Source organism: Neoarius graeffei, chromosome 1 (genome assembly GCF_027579695.1).
Source record: "Neoarius graeffei isolate fNeoGra1 chromosome 1, fNeoGra1.pri, whole genome shotgun sequence".
NCBI classification, from domain to species: domain Eukaryota; kingdom Metazoa; phylum Chordata; class Actinopteri; order Siluriformes; family Ariidae; genus Neoarius; species Neoarius graeffei.
In genome coordinates this window covers 35,264,649-35,292,148 of record NC_083569.1, presented here as the reverse complement: position 1 = coordinate 35,292,148, position 27,500 = coordinate 35,264,649, and the positions used below count along the sequence as shown (strand labels likewise).

The 27,500-nt window shown below is 43.4% G+C and overlaps 1 protein-coding gene across 1 annotated transcript in view; it reads left to right on the top strand.

Moving 5' to 3' along the window:
* The window catches only part of astn1 (astrotactin 1), a 1,125,762-nt gene that overhangs the window by 491,252 nt on the left and 607,010 nt on the right, over positions 1–27,500 (top strand). The window lies entirely within an intron of this gene.

Here is a 27,500-nt window from a genome sequence, read left to right as displayed (position 1 = left end):
TATCCTAAATCATTACCTTGCTCTGAAATGAAAACCACCATTTTTTTCTTTTTCTGCAGTGACCTATTCCATGGAAAGTAAGCTCTAAGTGCTACTGTTCAATGAGGAAAACTGAACCTCCTCATGTATTGGCAAGGCTTGGTGATGGCCCCTTGGTTGGAAGATGTTCTTGTGTCACAGGAATAGGTGGCTATAACATAGTTTTTTTGTATTACCTTAAAGTCAGGTCTTTCATCTCTATGTATTTTCACAAGCCATTGCTTCCTTATTTCTTCATCTCCCACTCTACCAGGCAATCAATGAAATTTCAGTTCTTTGTGCTATCTTGAATCACCTTTACACATGGGAACACAACAGTGAAAACAGGATTTTTTTCTTCTTCTTGGGTTCTGTAGGCTCTTCAAGAGTATCCTCTGTTGGGAAACAGAGAAATATTAAGAACAACAACTTTAGTATAAAGCCATCAATGCTCTGTAATGTTTTCATCAAGGTAAATTGTTTGTTTATATCTTCAAGATGTAGACGAACCTTACAAAAACAACTATATACCTTGAAAACTTTTATTATGGAGCTGTTTTGAGCTGTTAGAATTAAAATAAGTGCATTTACGAGTTTTTTTTGTGTATATACTTTGTGAAGTCGCCATTTTGTTTGGTCGCGAAGATCGAAACACCGTCCATTAGTTAGTGCCTTTGCAATAAAATATTTTTTTCCTGTAAAAATGAGCCTAAACTAAACTTACAAAACTACTTTGACAATTCTTCGAGAAATGGAAAGATATTATGCACTATAAACTGCTGAAACTTTTGTTCTTGGCCACACATGCTTGACCTTTGTTGAGGGTTTTGTTTACTGGAAAGCTTGCTCTCCAATATAGCCTTGCTATGTGGTAACCAAGCATATGACCTCTAGCTGCAAAAGGCCTATTTACTGATACTTGAGGACAATATATTTCAAATAGCTTTTAGGTGTCCCAATTATTTTACTGTGGTTTTTACTGTAAAAGCAGGAAACTCATTAACCATACTCTTCAAACCATAACTGTAACATAATTCCAACACAATTATTATTTACTTGCAAGTATTACATCCTGTGAAGCTTTTACTTGTGTGGCAGCCTGGGGAAACCCTTCACGTGGTCAAAATGTCACATTTTCTGCTATATACTTCTGCAAATTACAGGCTTTTCTGACTTGAAATATGGTTTCCTTTTGCATGTATCTCAAGTAGCAGTGAAGTTTTAACATTTTAAACTTTTATTACCCCAACAGTGAATAAGGCCTGGGCCATACTAGAGGATTTTCAACTTTTAACTAATTTTAAAAACATGTGAGACCATGGACATAATGACAGATTTAACCAGTTTTTAATGTTTTAATCACAAGAACCCACACACCAGATGATTCAGTCAAGATGCAGGACCACATACTTGGGAATTATACTGAACAATTTCAGAGTGCAACTCTGGGGACTTGGGATCTCACGGAAACTCGCTCTGAAAAGTTCAGAGTTTGAAGTGCTCAGAGCATCCAAAAAAAAAAAGACGGTGCTCTCTGAGAAAAAAAGACACAGTGGGAACAACTGAAATGTTGGTGCTAGGAAAAAAAAAAACACTGTCTGGATATCCGCCCTTATACATTTTGCAGCATGATGTGAGGTGAGCTAGTGCAAGCTCCTACTACAAGCTCACATTGTTGTGTACACGGGTAGAGGGGAGAGTAAAACCTATGATCATTAGAAGTGTAGTTATTTTTATACATTCTCTGACCTTCCACAGCCTTGAAGATACCATTAAACGTGATGCTTCCTGATCAGCTCACTCTCGGCTCAATATTACATCACTGTTCCTTTCACCCTGCATGATTTCTGGTCATAAATATCAGATGTTTGATATTTATGATTCTAAATCAGGCAGGCTCCTGATGTAGTCGGTGACCTGAAAATTATGTCTGTCAACCCCTCACACTACAAGATTATTGAGGCAGATAATCACTTCTGACCAGCCTTGAATCGGGAATGCCCCATGATTAATCAGAAGGGGCAAATGGAACCCAGAATCTACCTGATTATCCTGCAGTGTGGGGCCAGCCTAAGGAGAAAATCACATTTCAAGATTTCGGTCCAATTGCACTGAATGATGCTCCACCTTCCTCTACATTTCTAACTTAAATCTACTGACTGTGTGACAACATTACTGCCAGATATTTAGAAAATATTTTCAACAGGAAATTAATTCTCACTTTTCATATTATCAACATCATCCACGTCAGTTTCCATCTCATTGCTTGAGATAAAACTCACAGCATTTAAACAAAGTCTCATCATCTCCGTTGATCTATGTTCATGCTACCATCGGCGGGGAAATAATAATTAATTAATTCAGTTCTATTGTTCTGTTTATTAGGCCATTTAATCATTTCACCAAGACAAAGTTATACGCTATATATTTGTTTTGTTTAAGCTGTCAAAGCACGTCATTTGGCAGAAAAATGTGATTTGTTAAAACCAGATTTTCATCCCCCCCCCCCCAAGAATTCAGCCATATCCGATGGGTTTTCCCAGACCACCGCACAATGCATTTCCTTACGTTTGACAAACTAACATGTAAATGTCAGCTTCTTGTTTCATCAGTCAGCTTCTGTAAAATATCCTGGAAAAGAGTGATATTAGATCAGAAGGCCTTCAGCTAAACACACACTCATGGGAGAATGGATTGTACACATTTTACATCTTACCATTTATCTGTGCCCATAAGATTTTATCATATTTTTTCAACCTTGACCAGTGTTGTCATTTTTTTAGTTAATTTTTGGCATTCAAACTCACTTATGTTTTATCCATAAATTATGAATACATTAAAACAAGTAGAATAAACTCACTATTAAAAATAAAAAAGACAAAACTTTCTCATTCAGCCATATCTAACCTAACAATTATATGGCTGTAATTTAATAATTCATCAATATAATATCCAAAGTGTAGAGGAAGAGGACTCTGAATGGGAGAGTCATGTATTGGAATTTTTATCAAGGATTATCCAGTAGTTATGCTTTATGATTTGAGTATGGATGAAAAAAAGATCCCATTCCTCACAGTCCGTATGTAATTAACCACTGTTAATGTGCAGAAATGGATTTTTCCACACATGAATTTGAGTTTATTTATTTATAAAAAAATTGCTTTTCATTCAGGAGGGACAAAGTTGGATTTAGTTTCGTGCTTCAGCTCCTGGTACTTTATTGGTGCATGTTATGGTAATTAAGCACTTTGTTACACCTGAGAAAATTACCAATATAGATCTCACTTGAATATATGTCCAGAGACCAGAAAGATGATGAGTTGTTCTATTTCTAAGTACACTTAAGCTTCAATATTTGATGCAGCTTATGTGTGTCATGATTCCAGCATTGACATGGCAGTATGAAATATTAAATTTTACTGAGTTCTTCAATAAACATTATTGAATTGGAACTGGAATTTTAAAAGAAGCCCATAATTCTTTTTTTTTTGTAAGAAAGGATTTATTATTTTCTCTTTTTTAACATTATAGTTTTTAGTGATCAGCTATGGTTTTGATGGATTTTGTTCAATATTTGAATAAAATTCCAAATGTACACAATAGTGGTGCATACACATGTACTGTTTTATTTTCCTTCTATCAAGATTCTATCTATCTATCTATCTATCTATCTATCTATCTATCTATCTATCTATCTATCTATCTATCTATCTATCTATCTATATAACATATATAAAGAAAGCTCTGCCATCTGTTAACTGTCAATGAATATGAATGCTTTTTTTAATACAACCCTGATTCCAAAAAAGTTGGGACAAAATACAAATTGTAAATAAAAATGGAATGCAATGATGTGGAAGTTTCAAAATTCCATATTTTATTCAGAATAGAACATAGATGACATATCAAATGTTTAACCTGAGAAAATGTATCATTTAAAGAGAAAAATTAGGTGATTTTAAATTTCATGACAACAACACATCTCAAAAAAGTTGGGACAGGCCATGTTTACCACTGTGAGACATCCCCTTTTCTCTTTACAACAGTCTGTAAACGTCTGGGGACTGAGGAGACAAGTTGCTCAAGTTTAGGGATAGGAATGTTAACCCATTCTTGTCTAATGTAGGATTCTAGTTGCTCAACTGTCTTAGGTCTTTTTTGTCGTATCTTCCGTTTTATGATGCGCCAAATGTTTTCTATGGGTGAAAGATCTGGACTGCAGGCTGGCCAGTTCAGTACCTGGACCCTTCTTCTATGCAGCCATGATGCTGTAATTGATGCAGTATGTGGTTTGGCATTGTCATGTTGGAAAATGCAAGGTCTTCCCTGAAAGAGACATCGTCTGGATGGGAGCATATGTTGCTCTAGAACCTGGATATACCTTTCAGCATTGATGGTGTCTTTCCAGATGTGTAAGCTGCCCATGCCACACGCACTAATGCAACCCCATACCATCAGAGATGCAGGCTTCTGAACTGAGCGCTGATAACAACTTGGGTCGTCCTTCTCCTCTTTAGTCCAAATGACACGGCATCCCTGATTTCCATAAAGAACTTCAAATTTTGATTCGTCTGACCACAGAACAGTTTTCCACTTTGCCACTGTCCATTTTAAATGAGCCTTGGCCCAGAGAAGACGTCTGCGCTTCTGGATCACGTTTAGATACGGCTTCTTCTTTGAACTACAGAGTTTTAGCTGGCAATGGCAGATGGCACGGTGAATTGTATTCACAGATAATGTTCTCTGGAAATATTCCTGAGCCCATTTTGTGATTTCCAATACAGAAGCATGCCTGTATGTGATGCAGTGCCGTCTAAGGGCCTGAAGATCATGGGCACCCAGTATGGTTTTCCGGCCTTGACCCTTACGCACAGAGATCCTTCAAGATTCTCTGAATCTTTTGATGCACTGGAGATGATGATATGTTCAAACTCTTTGCAATTTTACACTGTTGAACTCCTTTCTGATATTGCTCCACTATTTATCGGCGCAGAATTAGGGGGATTGGTGATCCTCTTCCCATCTTTACTTCTGAGAGCTGCTGCCACTCCAAGATGCTCTTCTTATACCCAGTCATGTTAATGACCTATTGCCAATTGACCTAATGAGTTGCAATTTGGTCCTCCAGCTGTTCCTTTTTTGTACCTTTAACTTTTCCAGCCTCTTATTGCCCCTGTCCCAACTTTTTTGAGATGTGTTGCTGTCATGAAATTTCAAATGAGCCAATATTTGGCATGAAATTTCAAAATGTCTCACTTTCAACATTTGATATGTTGTCTATGTCCTATTATGAATACAATATCAGTTTTTGAGATTTGTAAATTATTGCATTTCATTTTTATTTACAATTTGTACTTTATCCCAACTTTTTTGGAATCGGGGTTGTATACAGGGTGCGATTTGTCAAAAAACCAGAAGGGGGGATGTTTTTTTTTTAATCATGAAACGTCACAAAATTAAGGTAACAATAGGCTAACAGCTCAATAACATCCGATGATATCAAATGAATAACACTAAATGAAAACGAACACTAAATCAGAGATAGTAAAATCATCTTCCTATCTCTCTGACTAAATACACGAACACTAACACACAACAAAGTTCGCATTGCTTGTCGCGTTGCTGTGATGTTTCTCTCCCTCCAGATTAAATGGACAGTGACTTGAAAATCACTGAAATACATGAATACTAAATGAACAGTTTGCTCTGATGGCGCAGTTCATGTGGCCTTTTCTGCTTTCCCGTCGATGCGCTATCCGCCGCGTTTCGCCCTTCTTTAATCCACATTTCTGTGAATTTCTCAGCAGGGAAGGAATGCACGTCTGGCCCATTGACAGCGAGGAAAAGAAGGCTGTTCAGTGTGGATACATTCATTCTGTTGCGCTCATCAGTAAGGATGTGATTCATGGCACTAAATCCATGTTCACACTCTGATTATCTACAATGTATCTATTTGCTGGGGATGTTCGTAGGGTTGCCAACTTTCTCATATCCAAATGAGGGACACTTTGTTCCGGGTGCGGACAAGTACTGGTACAGGCCCTGTACACGCACCCCAGTGCCCCAAAATAGTTACAGTACCGAATCGCCTTTAGGTGAGTGTTTCAAATGTAGGCCACTACAAATTCATTTCTAAAATAGAGCTTTTAAAAATTAATAGACCAATTAATGGATATTTTTAAGTAACTTAATGCAAAATAACAAACAATTCTAATATTATTGTCTAATTTTTCTCTTTTAACCTTTGGCCAAATAATTCATCAGGCCATATTTATGAAGGCAATGTCATAAACTGAAAAATGATTTGCTGTAGCTGTAAAACCCTGATATTTGCTTAATTGTCCATTTGAAAACCCTAAGAACCTTCTGCAATGCTTCATAGCAGAAGAAGAAGAGAGAAAGACATCACAAAGGCAGGAGTGAGGCAGAAAAGCTCCCCTACTATAGGCTGAGGTCTATCCTGTTTCGGAAGGTTTTTTTTTATGCTATCTGCTATCCTTATCGAACAGTTAGGCTGTATCCACTGGCTGCACCAATTTGATGCCTATTTTGTCAGTATAGCTTAAAAATTCAGGATATGGCAACAGTGAATGGTTTTAAATCGCAGATGACCGCGACTCACGGTAATAGCGCTTCTCACGTCAATTACGTGATTTACACCACAGCATTGGAGTGAGGGGCAGGATCTGTCCCTGATGGGACAAATTAAAATTACCCAAAAAACGGGATGTCCTGCCCAATACGGGACGGTTGGCAACCCTAGATGTTCGTGAACATCAAAGCTGCCACTTCGGGTCATTTTGAAAGTGAGTGCAATGTAGACCATAGAAAACTGTGTCACAACATGCCTGTCATGTCAACTTTTTTTTTGGTTTGTTTGTTTTATTGACGGGGTTGTCCCCGAGGATTTTTTTTCAGCAGAGATAAAAACCAGAGGGGGGGATGATCCCCACCATCCCCCCCAGCAAATCGCACCCAGGTTGTATATAACCTTGTATTCTGATTTACTTATATTTCTGTTTTCCATTTAAGACAAGAAGCATCTGTCATGGCAGAAACTTATGAACACATATACATGTGGAAATGAGCCTAAAAGTACCCTAAGTCTTGTTGAAATTTTTTTGCCCCTGATTTTGGATGCAGAAGTTCAGACAGATTTATCTTGTTCAGTGATCTGGTTTGGGGAACATATAGCTTTGTTTCAATTTTTATTCTTTGCTTTTAACTGTATATACTGATAAATTTAAAGAATGCACTGAAATGTGTAACTACTGTAACAGTAGTTAGTGGCAGCAGTACATTTACAGTAAATAAATGTAAAACATTTACATTAAATTAGTATGATACATTTACAAGTGAGTATTGTACTTTTTACAGTATATCATTGAATATTTTCGGTAATATACTGTCAGTTTTAACTATATTGACATATACACTGATCAGCCATAACATTATGACCAGGTGAAGTGAATAACATTATCTCATTACAATGGCACCTGTCAAGGGGTGGGATATAGTATATTAGGCAGCAAGAAAACAATCAGTTCTTGAAGTTGATGTGTTGGAAGCAGGGAAAATGGGCAAGCGTAGGGATCTGAGCGACTTTGACGAGGGCCAAATTGTGATGGCTAGATGACTGGGTCTGAGCGTCTCCAAAATGGCACATATTGTGGGGTGTTCCGAGTATGCAGTGGTTAGTACCTACCAAAATTGATCCAAGGAAGGACAACCAGTGAACCAATGACAGGGTCATGGGTGTCGAAGGCTAGCCCATATGGCACAATCCCACAGAAGAGCGACTGTAGCACAAACTGCTGAAAAAGTTAATGTTGGCTAAAACAGAAAGGTGTCAGACTGAAATGAAGTAACCAAGGTCAAGAGGTAACCAAAACCAAGGTCAGTGGCCTACTTCCCCACAGACTTTGCAACTGCCCCATCGACCTTCTTCTTTGTACCATGCCCCCATGCAATCAGATCTACCCACTCTCCCTCACTGAACAGCAAGCCATGGATGACTATATCCAGGACACACTCCAGCAGGGGTATATCTGCCCATCAGCCTCTCCTGCCTCAGCAGCCACCTTCTTTTTGGAGAAAAAAGGAAGAGGGCTCCACCCCAGCATAGACCATCCAGGTTTGAACCAGATCACAGTAAAGTGTCCTTATCCTTTCCCATGGGTTCCCTCAACACTGGAACAACTGTGCCCATCCAAGGTATTCACATAACTAGACCTACACAGTGCCTACAATTTCATACATGTCAGAGTGATGAGTGGAAGACAGCCTTTAGCACCACCTCTGGCTGCTAAGAGTACTGCATCATGCCATATGGGATCTCTTGTGCCCCCTTGCTTTTCTTAATTTGGTGTCTTATTAATGATGTGCTGAGGGAGACTTTGGACAAATTTGTCATAGCCTACAGTGATGATATCCTGATCTACTCCATTTCGTTCATTCAGCTCAGTTGCAGGTGCCCTGTACTCTACCAGCCAGTAAGCTAGTACTGCTACCCATTCTATAGCAGTCCTGAACTCACATCACTATAGATTTCACCACTGATCTCCCCAAGTCCAAGAGAAACATGGTAATTATGTTGGTCGTAGACCTGTTTTCTAAATCCCTCCGTCTTGTTGCTCTGCCTGGCCTTCCCATGGCTTTTGGATCAGCAGAGCTTATTTTCAATCACATGTTCCATTTGGAATGCCAGAGGACTTTATAAGCGACCCATTTGGATACCATCCACAAGCTAACGGGCAAGTGGAATGAGCCGACCAGGAAATAGGGTGCTACCTGAAAACTTTCTGTTCCAAAAATCAGGAGGAGGATTGGGCACAATTCCTCCCATAGGCCAAGTACACCCAGAACTCACTTTGCCACACTCCTAACTCCTTTCTAATGCATGCTTACTTATCAGACACCTCTGTTAGGAAGGCTTTGTCACATCAGTCCATTCCCAGAATGTACCTCAAAACATCATTGAAGCAGCATTGTTCAGTTGAACGCCCAATATATTTTGTTCAGTTCAATTCATTTGGAACCCATCCTCTGCTGGATGATACCAGATAGTGGGATTATAAATCATTACTCTTACACATCTGTATACTACAAAGTGTGTAAAATTTGATGTCATTCAGTGTGATGTAACACTCAGTGTTATGTCACATCTGATCTTACCAAGCCTGGATTTGTTTTAATGCTACTTTGACTTTTGATCTTGTTCTGGTTCCTGGTTTTGCTGTTTTGGATTTTGCCATGATATTGCAGTTTGCTGATCACCTGACCTTTTGTTTGTTTCTGACAACAATTTTGCCTCTTGTTTTGGAATTGTTTGTGCTACTTTTAATAAAAAACTTAACTGCATTTGCATCCATCTACAGCCTGTTCAGTGACACTTGTACCTCTTTTATATCAAAGACTAGGGTTGAACCTGGGTTATTTAACCAATGTTCAACACTTCTTCTGTCAATTCAAACCAAGTGAGTCAACACAGGTTGACCCCTGGTCATGACAAATAAGATGGACTGTGAAGGGTCCTATGTAGTATTGAATCCAATACAGAATGCAGCACCCTTTATCTGGAGATATCGGTTACAATTACAGATTTATTCAGTTCATAATTTCAGTTATGTCTGCATAATTAGTATTATATTGCAGTGAGTGTAATAGGAATATGCAATGAATCTCTGTATAGCTTGTGTAAGCAGCTCTACTAGTTTGGAGAGGATCCAGGTGATTGCCACAGTCTACACATAAATGGTCTGCCAGAGTACAGGGCTGCTCACAAACACATCTGCCTTTTTTCATTGAAGATTCATGTTTTTACCAATTTCCCTGGTCTCAGGGGATCTGGCTGGCACTGATGAATACACCCCTGCTGTTGGACCATTCATGCAGCAGGTTGTGTAAACAGATGGCCAGGTCGATATGCTGGTCCAGAGTCAGGTTGTTGTCATGGCATGCAAACTTAATCTTCACTTATTCTTGCAAACTGTGGCAAAATGTAGTGATGAGTTCCTATTTACTGCAACTACTAAAAGCAGCCAAGGTGCAGAAGGTGAGAGCATAGTTAGCCATAGATAGCCAAGGTATGAGCACAGGAGGTGAAGCACATGTGCTCTTGTTGATGAATCTGTATTTGATGTCTGCGTGTCGTGTGAGTGACTGGAAATTGACCCCATGCAAACTGAATTTGAGCACATGTTCTCAACCCATTTAAACATCAGTGGAAGATTTTTGCCTCACTCTCCTCCAGCATTAGCAAAAACACCAGCTGAGGGAATATCTTTTTGAAGAATGGGGTTCATCCCTCCAGTATAATTTGGGAGAGACTAGAACAATCCAGGCTGAGGTGAATTGAAAGTGTTGTGACAGCTTGTGGTGGCCCAACATGAACAAAATGTTATTTTCTGGTTGAAATGTAGAGTTTGATGTTAATTATTAGCAAAGACAGACAAATAGTGGATTTAACGGCTGATAAAAATTAGATTTTTACTTTAAATGTTGCATCTTCTTTTCTGAATGTGATATTAATATTATCTGTTAACACGTACCCCCACCCTTTACTTTCATAATTCCCTGTGATCACTGTATGCCTTCTGAAGCTTTTGGATCCTCTCAAATATAATAGTCCTCACTAATGCATCTGTTTACATGTTGTTTGATTACTTGGCCAAACTTTGTCAATTCTTCAAACCTATCTGTTATGCCAGCTATGATGCACTGCCTTGTTTAAATGAAGTTTGGAGATTGAGAGGTTCATGGCAAAATTACAACTTCTTTTATTTGGTTCTTTACAAGGTTTTTTATGTTAATTTGCCTTATGTTTTATATTATCTTGTTAGAGGATGCACTACATTTTCTTGTAGATAAATTCTAACATACAGTATTTTATTTTTCATTTTGGGTCCAGGCTGCAATTTTTTTAAACTACTTATAGGAATATGAAAGTGAACGTGTTATCATTTGTATTAAAATGATCATGGAATTTCACTCCAATACAGCTTCTCATTTCTACAGCTTCCCATTTCTCAGTATCTCAATTAGTCAGCTCATTATAATAAGCAAGAGTGGTTGTTCTGTCTTTCATGTATAGACAAAAGTGCAAATTACTCATTTTTGTGAAGAGACATGTTACAAAGAAATATTTCTGTAATCTTTCAGAAACAAAGGCTTGTTTGGTCTGTTGTGTAAGAAAATACATACACAGCTCTGGAAAAAAAATTAAGAAATGTGGTGGAAAAAATAACACGTTGAAACCTGAAGCCACAGAAGAAATAGATTTTATTCAATCTTGCAAGATAGGGCTCACTTCTTCAGTGAAGAGCACATCTCATCTCTTTTGTGCTCCCTTTAGAGCCTAAATACAGTGTCTTGCAAAAGTATTCATCCCCCCCTTGGTGTTTGTCCTGTTTTGTTGCATTACAAGATGGAAGTAAAAGGGATTGTTGGGGGATTAGCAACATTTGATTGACACAACATGCCTACCACTTTAAAGGTGAAAATTGTTGTTTTATTTTGACACAAACAATAATTAAGATGAAAAAACAGAAATCTAGAGTGTGCATAGGTATTCACCCCCCAAAGTCAATACTTTGTAGAGCCATGTTTTGCTGTAATTACAGCTGCAAGTCTCTTGGGGTATGTCTCTATTAGCTTAGCACATCTAGCCACTGGGATTTTTGTCCATTCCTCAAGGCAAAACTGCTCCAACTCCTTCAAGTTAGATGGGTTGCATTGGTGTACAGCAATCTTCAAGTTATGCCACAGATTCTCAATTGGATTGAGGTCTGGACTTTGATTAGGCCATTCAAAGACATTTAAATGTTTCCCTTTAAACCACTCCAGTGTAGCTTTAGCAGTATGTTTATGGTCTTTGTCCTGCTGGAACGTGAACCTTCGTCCCAGTCTCAAACCTGTGGCCAACTCAAACAGGTTTTCCTCCAGAATTTCCTTCAATCCATCTTTCCTTCAATCCTGACCAACTTTCTTGTCCCTGCAGATGAAAAATATCCCCACAGCATGAGGATGCCACCACCATGCTTCACTATAGGAATGGTGTTCTCAGGGTGTTGGGTTTGCGCCACACACGGCATTTCCCATGATGGCCAAAAAGATAAATTTAAGTCTCATTTGACCAGAGAATCTTCTTCCATGTGTTTGGGGAGTCTGCCACATGCTGTTGGGCAAACTCCAAACGTGTTTTCTTTAGTAATGGCTTTTTTTCTGGCCACTCTTCTATAAAGCCCTGCTCTGTGGAGTGGTCCTATCGACAGATACTCCCATCTCCGCTGTGGATCTTTGCAGCTCCTTCAGTGTTATCTTTGGTGTCTTTGTTGCATCTCTGATTAATGCCCTCCTTGCCTGGTCTGTGAGTTATGGTGGGCGGCCTTCTGTTGTCAGGTTTGTAGTGGTGCCATATTCTTTCCATTTTGGTATAATGGATTTATTGGTGCTCACTTGGATATTCAAAGTTTGGGATTTTTTTTATAACCTAACCCTGATCCATAATTCTTCACAACTTTGTCTCTGATATGTTTGGAATGCTCGTTGGTTCTCATGTTGCTTGGTTTGTAGTGTTGCAGAGTCAGGGTCCTTCCAGAACAGGTTGATTTATCCAGACATCATGTGACAGATCATGTGATACTTTAAGATCCACCTGTGTACAATCAGTCAACTAATTATGTGACTTATGAAGTGAATTGGTTGGACCAGCTTTTATTTAGGGGTTTTATACAAAAGGAGGTGAATACCTATGTACACTCCAGATGTCTGTTTTTTCATCTTAATTATTGTTTGTGTCACAATAAAACAGTAATTTTCACCTTTAAAGTGGTAGGCATGTTGTGTAAATCAAATGGTGCTAACCCCTCAAAAATCCATTTTCATTCCAGCTTGTAATGCAACAAAACAGGACAAACATAAAGGGGGATGAATACTTTTGCAAGACACTGTATGTTAAAACCTTGAAACTAAGTATGTGCAAGCCTTATCTATTAGTCCCCGACTGAAAGCAAAACAGTCACGTACACACACGCTCTCTAGAACAAAAATCTTTCTGCTTAGATCGTAGAAATTATACATTTAAACCTGGACATTTAAAATATTCTTAAACACTTAAAATTTTCCATTACAGAGACCACTGCAAAATTAGCAGTTTCTCTGGTTTTACTATTTATAGGTATGTATTTAAGGAGCATGAACATCATTGTTTTATTCCATAAACTACTGACATTTTCCCCAAATTCCACATTAAAATATTATCACATAGAGCATTTAATTGCAGAAAATGACAACTGGTCAAATTCATGAAAAAGATTAAGTGTTTTAAGACCTTGAATAATGCATAGAAATCAAGATCATATGCAATTTTAAACAACACAAGACTAATGTTTAAACTTAGTTTAGAAATCAGTATTTGGTGGAATAACCCAGACATTTAATCACAGCTTTCGTGTGTCTTAGCATGCTCTCCACCAGTCTTTCATATTGCTCTTGAGTGACTTTATGTCACTCCTAGTGCAAAAATTCAATCAGCTCAGCTTTGTTTGATGGCTTGCAACCATCAATATTTTTCTTGATCATATTCTGGGGGGGCGGCACGGTGGTGTAGTGGTTAGTGCTGTCGCCTCACAGCAAGAAGGTCCGGGTTCGAGCCCCGTGGCCGGCGAGGGCCTTTCTGTGCGGAGTTTGCATGTTCTCCCCATGTCCGTGTGGGTTTCCTCCGGGTCTGGAGGTTAGGTTAACCTAACCTACATAGTCTGTAGGTTAGGTTAACTGGGGACTCTAAATTACCGTAGGTGTGAATGGTTGTCTGTGTCTATGTGTCAGCCCTATGATGACCTGGCGACTTGTCCAGGGTGTACCCCACCTTTCGCCCGTAGTCAGCTGGGATAGGCTGAACAGGATAAAGCAGCTAGAGATAATGAGATATTCTAGGGGTTTTCAATGGAGTTCAGGTCTGGAGATTTCGCTGGCCATGACAGGGTCTTGATCTTGGGGTCCTCCATTTGATTGACCTAGCTGTGTGGCATGAAGCATTGTCCTGCTGGAAAGCCCAATCCTCAGAGTTAGGAAACATTGTCAGAGCAGAAGAAAACAAGTTTTCATCCAGGATAACCTTGTACATGGCTTGATTCCTGTGTCCTTCCCAAACAAAAATTTGCCACATTCCAGCCTTGCTGAAGCACCCCCAAATAATCACCGATCCTCCAGCAAATTTCACAATGGGTGCAAGACACTGTGACTTCTAAGCCTCTCCAGGTATCCGTCTAGCCATCAGATGACCAGGTGATGGGAAAAGCTGAAAATTGGACTCACCAGAGAAGGTGACTTTACTCCAGTCCTCTATGGTTCAATCCTTATGGTCTTTAGAAAACTTCAGCCTGGCTCTTCTTTGCTTCTCATTGACAAAGGGCTTTTTTTTTCTAGATTTGCGTGATTTTAACCCTGCCTGAAGGAGCCTGTTTCGAACCTGTTTTGAAGTGTTGTTCACTTAACCCCAGCTTCCATTTGCCATTAATTTTGTACAAACCCAATTCCAAAAAGTTGGGATGCTGTGTAAACTGTAAATAAAAACAGAATGTGATCATTTGCAAATCATGGAATCCCTATATATCATTGAAAATAGTCCATCCATTATCCATCCATCCATTTTCTTCCACTTATCCAAGGTTGGGTCATGGTGGCAGCAGGGTATTCCAGGCATCCTCTTCCCAGCAATGCTTTCCAGTTCCTACTGAGGGATCCTAAGGCGCTCCCAGGCCAGATGAGATGTATAATCTCTCCAGTGTGTTCTGGGTCTAACCTGAGGTCTCCTCCCATTTGGACATGCCCCGAAAACCTCCAAAGAAAGGCACCTAGGAGGCATCCTAATCAGATGTCAGCTGACTCCTTTTGACATAAAGGAGCAGCAGCTCTACTCCAAGATCCCTCTGGATGTCTGAGCTCCTCACCCTATCTCTAAGGGTGAGCCCAACCATCCTACAGAGAAAGCTCATTTCATTCACTTGTATCTGCAATCTCATCCTTTCGGTCACTACCCAAAGCTCATGACCATAGGTGAGGGTTGGAACATAGATTGACTGGTAAATTGAAAGCTTTGCATTCTGGCTCAGCTCCCTCTTTACCACAACCGTCTGGTACAATGCCCGCATTACTACTGCCACTGCCCCAATCTGCCTGTCTATCTCACGCTCCATTTTATCATCACTCATGAACAAGACCCCAAGATACTTGAACTCCTTCACTTGGGGCAGCAATTCCCTGCCAACCTGGAGGGAGCACTCCACTGTTTTCCAGCAGAGAACCATGTCCTCAGACTTGGAGGTGCTGACTCTCATCCCAGCCATTTCACTCTCAGCTGCAAACTATCCCAGCATGTGCTGAAGGTCATGCTCTGAAGAAGCCAACAGAACCACATCATCTGCAAAGAGCAGAGATGCAATTCTGAGGTTCCCAAACTGGAGGTTCCTCACCCCGGCTGCACCTTGAGATCCCATCCATGAATATCACAAACAGAATCGGCAACAAGGGGCAGCATTGGTGGAGTCCAACACCTACTTCAAGTGTGTTTGACTTTGTGCCAAGAATTCAGACACAGCTCACACTTTGGTTGTACAAGGACCGGATGGCTCATAGCAACTGCCCCCACACCCCATACTCCCACAGTGCCCCCCACAAGAGTCCCCAGGGAACATGGTTGTAAGCCTTTTTCCAAATCTACAAAATACATGTAGACTGGCTGGTCATACTCCCATGAACCCCCCAACAACCCTACCAGGGTAAAAGGCTAGTCCACTGTTCCATGGCCAGGATGGAATCCGCATTGCTCCTCCTGAACTGATTTTTGACAATCGGTTGGAGCCTCCTTTCCAGCACCCTGGAATAAACTTTCCTGGGGAGGCTGAGCAGTGTGATACCCCCATAATTGGAGCACACTCCTCAGTCCCCTTTTTTTGAAAAGAGGAACCACCAACCCAGACTGCCACTCCACAGGCACTGTACCCAACCTCCACATGACATTGAAGATGCATGTCAGCCAAGACAGTCCAACAATGTCCAGAGCCTTCACAGCATCTCAGGGTGAATCTCATCCACCCCTGGCACCTTGCCACCGAGGAGCTTCTTGACTGCCTCAATGACCTCCTGCCAGAGATATGGGTGACAATTCCCCCAAGTCCTCAGACTCCACCTCCTCCATGGAGGATGTGTAGGACGGGTTCAGGAGTTCCTCAAAGTGCTCCTTCCACCACGTGACAATATCCCCAGTTTGGGTCAGCAGTTCTCCTCCCCAGCTGTGCACAGCCTGAGGCAAGCCCTGCTTCCTTTTCATGAGTCACCAAACAGTTTGCCAGAACTTCCTTGAACCCAACTGAAAGCCCTTCTCCATGGCCTCCCCAAACTCCTCCCACACCCAGGTTTTTGTTTCAGCAACTGCCGAAGCTGCAGTCCTTCTGGTCTCCCAGTACCTGCCTGCTGCCTCAAGGGACCCCTGGGGCAACCAAGCCCAAAAGGCCTTTTCTTCAGCTTGACAGCTTCCTTCACCACCAGTGTTCACCAGCAGGTTCTTAGGTTACCGCCATGACAGGCACTATCATGGCACTGTTAGGTTCTTAGGTTACCGCCATGACAGGCACTGATGACCTGGCCACAGCTCCTACCAGCTGCTTCTACAATGGAGGCTTTGAACATGGTCCATTTGGATTCCATGTCCCCAGCCTCCCTGGGGATGCATGGAAAGCTCTTCTGGAGGTGGGAATTGAAGACGTCACGAACAGGGGACTCCTCCAGATGTTCCCAGTTCACCCTCACTACATGCTTGGGTTTGCCAGGTCTGTCCGGCAGCCTCCCTCGCCATCTGATCCAACTCACCACCAGGTGGTGATCAGTTGACAGCTCTGCACCTCTCTTCACTCAAGTGTCCAAGATATATGGCTGCAGATCTGATGATACGACCACAAATCAATCATTGATCATTGGCCTAAGGTGTTCTGGTACCTGGTACACTTATGCTCAAACATGGTGTTTGTTATGGCCAAACCATGACTAGCACAGAAGTCCAACAACAAAACACTGCTTAGGTTTAGATCAGGGAGGTTGTTCCTCCAAATCACTCCCCTCCAGGTTTCTCCATCATTGCCCATGTGAGTGTTGAAGTCCCCCAGGAAAATTATGGAGTCCCCAGTTGGCACCCCTTCCAGGACACCACCCAGGTACTCCAAGAAGGCCGAATACTCTGCACTGCTGTTTGGTGCATAATCACAAACAACAGTCGCAGTTTTCCTCTCAGCAACTTGCAGTCACATAGAGATGACCCTCTCATTCTCTGGGGAGAACTCCAACACCGTGGTGCTCAGCTGGGGGTTCGTGAGTATCCCCACACCTGCCCGGTACCTCTCTCCCTGGGCAACACCAGAAAATGAGAGTCCACCCCCTCTCCAGGAGTTTGGTTCCAGAACTGATGCTATGCATGGAGGCGAGTCCAACTATACCGAGTTAGTACCGCTCCGCCTCCCACACCAGCTCCGGTTCCTTCCCTGCCAGAGAGGTGACATTCCACATCTCAATCACTAGTCTGCGCTGCCGAGGATCAGCATGCCCAGGCTCCCGCCTTTGCCTGCCGCCCGGCTCACAATGCACCTGATCCTAGTGCCTGTCCTTGCGGGTGGTGAGTCCACTTGGTGGCAGCTCCATGTAATTTCTTCGGGCTGTGCCTGGCTGTGCCTCATGAACCAAGGCCTGGCCACCAGATGCTTGCCAGCGAGCTCCCCTCCCAGGTCTGGCTCCAGGAGGAGGCCCTGGTTTCCCGCTCCCGGGTGAGGTGCTGCAGCTCTTTCTTTGCCATTTCATTGGGGTCTTGAATCGCTCTTAGTCTGGCCCCTCCCCTGGAACCAATTTGCCTTGGGATACCCTACCAGGGGCTAATGCCCCCAACAACACAGCTCCCAGGATCACCGGGACACCTAAACCCCTCCACCACATTAAGGTAGTGATTCTTCAGAGGGGACTGAAAATTGTACAAAGACAAAACATCAAATTTTTGAAACAGAAATTTTATTGTTTTTTAAAAAATATATGCTAATTTTGAATTTGATGTCAGCAGCATGTTTCCAAAAAGTTGGGACAGGGGCATGTTTTCCACTGTGTTGAATCATCTCTACCTTTACTAACACTCTGTAAATGTTTGGGAATTGAGGAGACCAATTGCTGTAGTTTTGAAAGAGAAATGTGCCATTCTTCCCTGATATACAATTTCAGTTGCTCAACAGATTAGGATCTCCTTTGTCATATTTTGCACTTTATATTGTGCCAAATGTTTTAAATGGGAGACAGGTCTGGACTGCAGGTAGGTCAGTTGAGCACCCGGACTCTTTTACTACGGAGCCATGCAGTTTTAATATGTGCAGAAAGTGGTTTGGCATTGTCTTGCTGAAAGAAGGAAGGCCTTCCCTGAAAAGAATTTTGTCTGAATAACAGCATATTGCTCTGAAAGGTGTATATATCATTCAGCATTAATGATGCCTTCCCAGATGTACAAGCTACCCATGTCATGTGCACTAATGCACCCTCATACCATCATAGATGCTGGCTTTTGAACTGTGCACTGATAACAAGCCAGATGGTTTCTCTCCTCTTTAGCCTGGAGGATGTGGTGTTTATGATTTCTCAAAAGAATTTCTACTTTTGATTCGTCAGACCTCAGGACAATTTTCCATTTCACCTCAGTCCATCGTAAAAGAGCTTGGGCTCAGAGAAGGTGGCGTTGTCTCTGGAAATTGTTTATATATGGTTTTAACTTGCATTTGTGGATGAAGTAATGAACTGTTTTCACAGATGATGGTTTTCTGAAGTGTTCCTGAGCCCATACTGTGATTTACATGACAGACACATGTCTGCTTTTAATGGCGTGTCACCTGAGAGCCTGAAGATCAGAGGCATCCAGTGTCACTTTTCAGCCTTGTCTCTTGCATACAGATATTTCTTCAGAATTTCTGAATCTTTTAATGATTTTATGTACCATAGATGATACAGTCCTCAAATTCTTTGCAATTTTACATTGAAGAACATTGTTCTTAAATTGTTGCACTGTTTACCCATGTAGTCTTTCACAGAGCAGTGAACCCCTCCCCATCTTTCCTTCTGAGAGACTCAGCCTCTCTTGGATGCCCTTTTTATTCCTAATCATGTTACTGACCTGTTGGCAATTAACCAGAGTTGTTGGGGGTTTTTTTAGCATTACACAACTTTTTCAGTCTTTTGTTACCCTGTCCCAACTTTTCTGAAATGTGTTCCTGACATCAAATTCAAAATTAGCATATATTTTTCAAAAATCAATAAAATTTCTCAGTTTCAAATTTGATATGTTATCTTTGTACTATTTTCAGTGAAGTATAGGGTTTCCATGATTTGCAAATCTTCACATTCTGTTTTTATTTATGTTTTACAGTGTCCCAACTTTTTGGAATTAAGGTTGTAGGTCACTTGATGTCATCCTTCAGTTTTTGAGTAACATTTGAAGGAGTTGATGATCATCATAATCAGTGGAGAGTCATGTTCACCCTCTGCCAGTCTGTAACTTTGTTGTCCCCAGTGTCTGCTGCTTAACCTTGTTCTTATAAACTGCTATCTTTGGGCCCGTCCGCACGAGTACGTTTTTGTCGAATCTGCATAAATACTTTATCGTTTTGGCCTCGCGTCCAGACGGATCTGGCTTTTTCAGGGTGTGAAACCAGTATTTTTTGAAAACGGGTCCCAGAGTGGGAAAATCCTAAAACGCCGGGTAGCCCGGAGTCGTCTGGACGGCGAATGCAGATTTTTTCAGAAACGATGACGTATAAGCCCCACCTCTCTAACCTTTAACCTCAGCCTCTGCTGCTAGACGCGTCATAACAACAACAATGGCGGACTACAGGCTTCTACCATATAGTTCCACTTCATTGTCAGTCCACACGAAAGACTCTCCTCTTCCTCTCAGAGTTGCGCTGGCCATGATCGTCCTCTTCTCGTGTTATGAGCTTGTTTGTAAACAGCGCGTGACCTTTATACACATGCTCCATAGCTTCTCTTCCAGTTTTAGTGTATTGGTGTGGCGGCGTCACAGCGCCACATACAGGCCTGGCATATGTACTACAGCGTTTTGGGTCGTTTCCAGTGAATCCGTGTGGACGCAGATATTTCTGGAAACGACACCGTGTTTACGGAGATTTTTTTCAAAATGACAGTGTATTGGGTGAGGCCGTGTACTCGTGTGGACAGGCCCTTAGACTGTTTGAGGATGGAAGTAACCTGACACTCAGTGTATCCCTCTGCCAGTAAACCCAGAATTGAACCCTTCTTTTTCCTTACTCATAACTTTTCTTTTTCACTCTTTTGACATGATGAATAGATACTTTTGTATTCCAATGAAATTTAAGTTACTACTAGTATTGTTTCTGCCATCCAAACTGGTCCTATTGCAAGAGGATAGTGATGACCACAGCAGTGTTTTTTTATACGTTTCCTTGTTAAATAAGATTTGGTTCAGGTGATCACCTCATTGGTACTTCATGAAGGAAAATGACATGTGCTTGTGTTGGAATTCCAGCACAGAATACCTAGAGATGCTGATTTAAGAAAAAAATTGAAGCGGTCTCTGATTTTTTTTTTTCCAGAGCTGTGTGTAATTATGAAATTTATATATATATATATATATATATATATATATATATATATATATATATATAGCCCAGCGGCCGACGGGGGCCTTTGTGTGGAGTTTGCATGCTCTCCCCATGTCCGCGTGGATTTCCTCTGGATGCTCCGGTTTCCCCCACAGTCCGAAGGCATGCAGGTTAGGCTAATCGGTGGCTCTAAATTGACCGTAGGTGTGAATGGTTGTCTGTGTCTATGTGTCAGCCCTGCGATGACCTGGCGACTTGTCCAGGGTGTATCCCGCCTCTCGCCCATAGTCAGCTGGGATAAGCTCCAGCTTGCCTGCAACCCTGTAGGACAGGATAAGCAGCTACAGATAATGGATATATATATATATATATATATATGTGTGTGTGTATTAGGATTAGAAAAGGTAAAATAAAGAAAAGGTAAAATAGAAACACACATATATAGTTATATATGTACTGTATGTGTGTGTGTGTATTAGGATTTGAAAAGGTAAAATAGAAACACACATGTATGTAGTTTTGTGTGTGTATATATATATATATATATATATATATATATATATATATATATATATATATATACACAGTGCTCAGTGTAAATGAGTACACCCCCTTTGAAAAGTAACATTTTAAACAATATCTCAATGAACACAAACAATTTCCAAAATGTTGACAAGACAAAGTTTAATCTAACATCTGTTTAACTTATAATGTGAAAGTAAGGTTAATAATATAACTTAGATTACACATTTTTTTTCAGTTTTACTCAAATTAGGGTGGTGCAAAAATGAGTACACCCCACAACAAAAACTACTACATCTAGTACTTTGTATGGCCTCCATGATTTTTAATGGCAGCACCAAGTCTTCTAGGCATGGAATGAACAAGTTGGCGACATTTTGCAACATCAATCTTTTTCCATTCTTCAACAATGACCTCTTTTAGTGACTGGATGCTAGATGGAGAGTGATGCTCAACTTGTCTCTTCAGAGAAAATAATTTCTCTGAATATAATTAATAATTTCTTTACACCACAAAGGTGAAGGCTACAAAATCATCAGCAAAGCTTTACTTATCAGTCAGAATATTGTCACAAAAGTGGTACAAAAATTTAAGAAAGATGTAACTGCAACCATCTCACAGAGACATCCATGTCATTCACGGAAGTTAACACCTCGACAGGAGCATCTCCTGATGAGAAGGGTTGAAGAAAATCAGCATGCAAGTTCACTGCAGTTATCTAAAGAAGTAGAAAGCCAAACTGGGGTGACTATTTCCCGTGACACAGTACAGCGTACACTGCAGAGGAATGGCATGCATGGATGCCATCCACGAAAGAAGCCTCTCCTAAAGCCCAGGCACAAAAAAAGCCCACCTAGATTTTGCCAGGGCCCATGCTGACAAAGATGAAGACTACTGGGACTCTATACTCTGGAGTGATGAGACCAAGATGAATGTTTTTGGAACTGATGGCTTCAAAACTGTATGGCGTCACAAAGGTGAGGAATACAAAGAAAATGCATGGTGCCTACAGTGAAACATGGTGGTGGCAGTGTCCTTATGTAGGGCTGCTTGAGTGCTGCTGGTGTCAGGGAGCTGCATTTCATTGATGGCATCATGAATTCACAGATGTATTGCTCTATACTGAAAGAGAAGGTGCTACCATTGATTGATTGATTGATTGATTCCGAACAGTAAAGAAGAAAGATGTAAAAAATAAATAAATAAATAAATAAATAATGCAATAATCAAAACATCGTCATAAACAAACAGAATAGCGTAGCCACAAGGCAGGAACATAATAATGTTCGGAAAGGATTAGGAAGAAGTAAATAACTTATCAAATCCTAACCCTCTATACCACTGCTAATCAAACATCACTTTCCGCCATAATAAACTATATATACAAAAGAAAACAAAAGCAACAAACAAAAAGAAAACATACCAACATACCAAGACATACCAACATGGTATAATATCGACCAAATCAAATCATATATCCAGATTCTTATGTTATGCATATATACACACACATACAATACATATATACAGTACATACATATACACATACCTATAACTATACACATATCCATATGTACACAGACACCCATAATATCAAATTATGCATATTATGCATATATATTATATACAATTATGCATATGCATATATATGTGTGTATGGCAGTTCGTAGGAATGGACAGAGCACAGAAGACAGCAGGACAGAGCTCAGGTTGGCAAACCTTTTTATTTTTAACACTTGTCAGTGGTCTCTCGTTAATCAAACACAGACACACGCGCACACACACACAACCGGCGTCTGGTTCAGGGGAGAGCTCCCTCTGCTCTCACTCTCTCTCCTTAAATAGGGCACGGTCACTGGGGAAGACACACAAACACATTAATTAACATCAGGTGCAGTGATTCTGCCACTTACCTTCCCTGACTCCGCCCTCCGGTCACAGACCGACACTTGACCACGCCCACGCTGCCACATACCCCCACCGCCTGACTCAGGCCGGGCGGCCGTCCGGCCTGCAGCTGACTCCCTCCCCCCCCTTGACCGGAGAGGAAGTCCGCCACGACCATCTGCGCCCCCGGCCTATGGATCACCTTGAAGTTAAAGGGTTGGAATGCCAGATACCAACGGGTGATCCGCGTGTTGGCATCCTTCATGCGGTGGAGCCACTGGAGGGGCGCGTGGTCCGAACAGAGAGTGAAAGGGCGTCCCAGCAGGTAGTAACGGAGGGCGAGGACCGCCCACTTGATTGCTAGGCACTCCTTTTCAATGGTGCTGTAGCGCCCCTCACGCACCGACAGCTTTCTACTGATATACAACACTGGGCGGTCCTCCCCCTCCACCTCCTGGGACAAAACAGCCCCCAGCCCTCTGTCCGACGCATCTGTCTGTAACATAAAGGGGAGAGAAAAGTCAGGGGAGTGTAATAGTGGCCCCCCACACAGTGCAGCCTTTACCTCAGAAAAAGCCCGCTGGCACTGCTCCGTCCACTGGACCGGATCTGGTGTCCCCTTTTTAGTGAGATCAGTCAGCGGGCTGGTGACGTCCGAATAATTAGGTATAAACCTATGATAATAGCCAGGCAGCCCCAGGAACTGTCTCACCCCCGTTTTGGTCTTGGGCCTCGGGCATGCCGCAATTGCTGCTGTCTTGTTAATTTGGGGATGCACCTGCCCGTTGCCCAAGTGGAAGCCCAGATACCGTACTTCCACCCACCCAATCGCACACTTCTTCGGGTTGGCTGTGAGACCCGCTCGCCTCAGCGACCTAAGGACGGCCCTCAGATGTTGGAGGTGCCTCGGCCAGTCATTACTATAGATAATGATGTCGTTGAGGTAGGCGGCCGCATAGGTGGCGTGGGGGGCGGAGGACCCTATCCATCAGCCGCGGAAACATACCCGGCGCCCCAAACAGCCCAAAAGGAAGTGTGACAAACTGGTGTAAGCCAAACAGTGTGGAAAAGGCCATTTTTTCTCAGGATAATGGAGTCAAGGGGATCTGCCAATAACCCTTTGTTAAATCCAGTGTCGAGTAAAAGCGAGCCGTGCCTAGTCGATCGAGTAACTCATCAATACGAGGCATTGGGTACGCATCGAATTTAGACACCGTGTTGACTTTTCTATAGTCTACACAGAACCGGACCGACCCATCTGCCTTGGGTACCAAGACCACCGTGCTGCTCCAGTCACTGTGGGACTCCTCGACGATGCCCATTTCGAGCATGGCCTCGAGTTATTCCCGAACCACTTTTTTTTGTGTTCGGGTAGCCTGTAAGGGCGGCTATGCACTACCACCCCCAGGGCCGTCTCAATGTGGTGCTCTATGAAGTTGGTGCGGCTGGGCAGGGGTGAGAACACGTCCGAAAACTCGGTCTGCAACTGGGCAACCTCCGTGAGGTGGGTCGGGGAGATGTGGTCTCCACAGGGGACCGGAGAGGTACGTGATGCCAATGTTCCCTTTTGAACCTCCGGCCCCAGCTCTGCCTTCTCCGGAACCACCAACCCCAACGCCATGGGGACCTCCTCATTCCAGAGTTTGAGCAGACTGAGGTGGTAAATCTGTAGTGCCCCACCCCTGTCCGTTCGCCTCACCTCATAGTCAACGTCCCCGACTTGCCGTGTGACCTCAAAGGGTCCTTGCCACTTGGCGACCAATTTGGAGCTTGATGTGGGCAGCAGTATGAGTACTTTATCTCCCAGTGCGAACTCCTTAAGGCGCATACCCTTGTCGTACAGGCGGGTTTGTCATTCTTGGGCCTGCCGCAAATTCTCCTGGGTTAGGTGGGTGAGTGTGTGGAGTTTTGCGCGCAGATCAATAACGTATTGGATTTCATTTTTACTTGGTGAAGGTCCCTCCTCCCAATTTTCCTGCAGCACATCTAGAATGCCGCGCGGCTTACGCCCATATAATAATTCAAATGGGGAGAACCCCATGGAGGCTTGGGGGACCTCTTGCACTGCAAACAACAAGGGTTCGAGCCATTTATCCCAATTATGTGCATCCTCACTTACGAATGTTATAATTATATTCTTGAGGGTGCGATTGAACCGTTCAGCTAAACCGTCCGTTTGTGGGGGATACACGCTGGTGCGGATCGGCTTAAGACCCTACAACCCATACAGTTCGTTCAGTGTACGTGACATAAACGAGGTGCCTTGGTCAGTCAGAATCTCTTTCGGGATTCCAACTTGGGAGATAACGTGGAAGAGCACTTCCGCAATACTGCATGCTGAGATATTGCGAAGAGCCACCGTTTCCGGGTATCGCGTTGCATAGTCCACCAGAACTAATATAAAGCGGTACCCTCGTGTTGACCGATCTAATGGCCCGATGAAATCCATCCCAATTCTTTCGAATGGGGTCTCGATTAATGGGAGAGGGTGCAAAGGCACTTTTGGAATGGCCGCTGGATTTACTAACTGGCATTCGTAGCACGCCGTACACCACCTACGGACATCGCCGTGAATCCCTGGCCAATAGAACCGGGCCATTATTTGGGCTAGTGTTTTATCCTGCCCTAAGTGTCCAGCCATGGGATTAAAGTGAGCTGCCTGGAATACCAATTCCCGGCAGCTCTTTGGAATCAAAAGCTGCGTGACTTGCTCTTTAGTCTGAGTGTCCTGCGTCACTCGGTATAATCTATCCTTCATAATTGCGAAGTAGGGGAAGGACGGGGTGGCGTTTGGCTGGAGCATTTGACCATCGATTACTCTCACTTGGTCAAATGCATGCCACAGAGTCTCATCTCACGACTGCTCTAATGGAAAATCTGCGAGGGATTCCCCAATAGAGAGAGGAGGAGCCGGCGGCTCCTCACTCTGACGTGGAGATGACGTAGACGGCTCTGTGACAGCTGCTCCTGCCAACGCGACACCAGGACCTCCCTCTATTAAACTATGGCAGGACCCACTCTTCACTAGATGACTCATTAATTCCCCAAATCCCGGCCAATCCGTCCCCAAAATTATTGAGTAGGTAAGGCGAGGATTAACAGCCGCCTTTACACTAAATTTTTCCCCTCGAAAAAGAATGTGGACCGACACTAAAGGGTAGTTGTGAACATCCCCGTGCACACACAACACCTTCACCAGTTGTGCTCCACCCAATGCCTCATCTTGCACCAGGTTTTGGTGGATTGAGGTCTGATTACAACCAGAATCCACCAACGCCTGATATGTATCCCCTTGGACACTCACCGGTATGCGATACGCTCCGGCCTGATCGAGGCTCCTGGTGCGTCGGGGATCTGAACCACTGCACCCACCTCCATTACCGAGCACTGCTGTTGGAGGTGGCCCGGCTCCCTGCAGCTCCAGCAAACCGGCCTGGGCTTCCTTTCCGCACTGGTGCTCTGGGGCTCACTCACCTGAGGGGGGGAGAGACAGACACAGAAGGGAGAAATGGGAGGGCACCGTGGGTGTGGCGGGCCGGCTGGGGTGGCGCAGGCCCCCGCCTCCACGGTGGGGGAATGGGGCAAGGATGAGACACAGGAGGAGAGGGAGAGAGAGAGAGAGGAGAGAAGAGGTTGTCTGCTGTCCTGCCGTCAGGACAGCCGCCAAATGGCCATCCGCCAGTTCGGTTGCCTGATCCAGCGACGCCGGGCGGTGGCACTGGACCCACTCCTGCGGTTCTGGCTGGTAAGTACGCAATGAACTGCTCCAGTACCGCCTGGTCGATGATTCCCTCGGCGTCGTGGTTGTTGGCCCTCAACCACCGCCAGCAGGCATCCCGGAGTTGCTGGCCAAATGCGAACGGCCGGCTGACTTCCTCCAAGCGCAAAGCATGGAAGCGCTGCCACTGTTGCTCGGGGTGCACCCCACACGCTGGAGGACGGCCCGGCGAAGGTCCGCATAGGCCAGCCGGCAGTCGGCGGGGAGCTGTAGCGCGGCCAGCTGCGCCTCTCCCGTTAGCAGGGGGAGGAGGTGCGCTGTGCGCTGTTCCACCAGCCACCCCGAGGTCTCTGCTACCTGCTCAAAGAGCGTGAGGAAGGCCTCGGGGTCATCCTGTGGGCCCATCTTCATTAGGGTGAGGGGGGACGGGCCCGCAGCGGTGGAGTTGGTGGACCCCGCCGACGCGAGGAGGTGCTGGAACGCCTGTCGATCTTCCTGCTGAGCCAACACCAGGGCCTCGAACCGCTCTTCCTGCTCCTTCCGGAGGGCGACTAGTGCCTGGTGCTGGCTTTGCTGGGCCGTGGTGAGGGCATGGACCAGGTCGGCGACAGGGGAGGACTCCATGGGGCTGTTCTGCTTCTGCGCGCCAAGATCCCGGGTTTCGGCACCACTGTGGCAGTTCGTAAGAATGGGTGGAG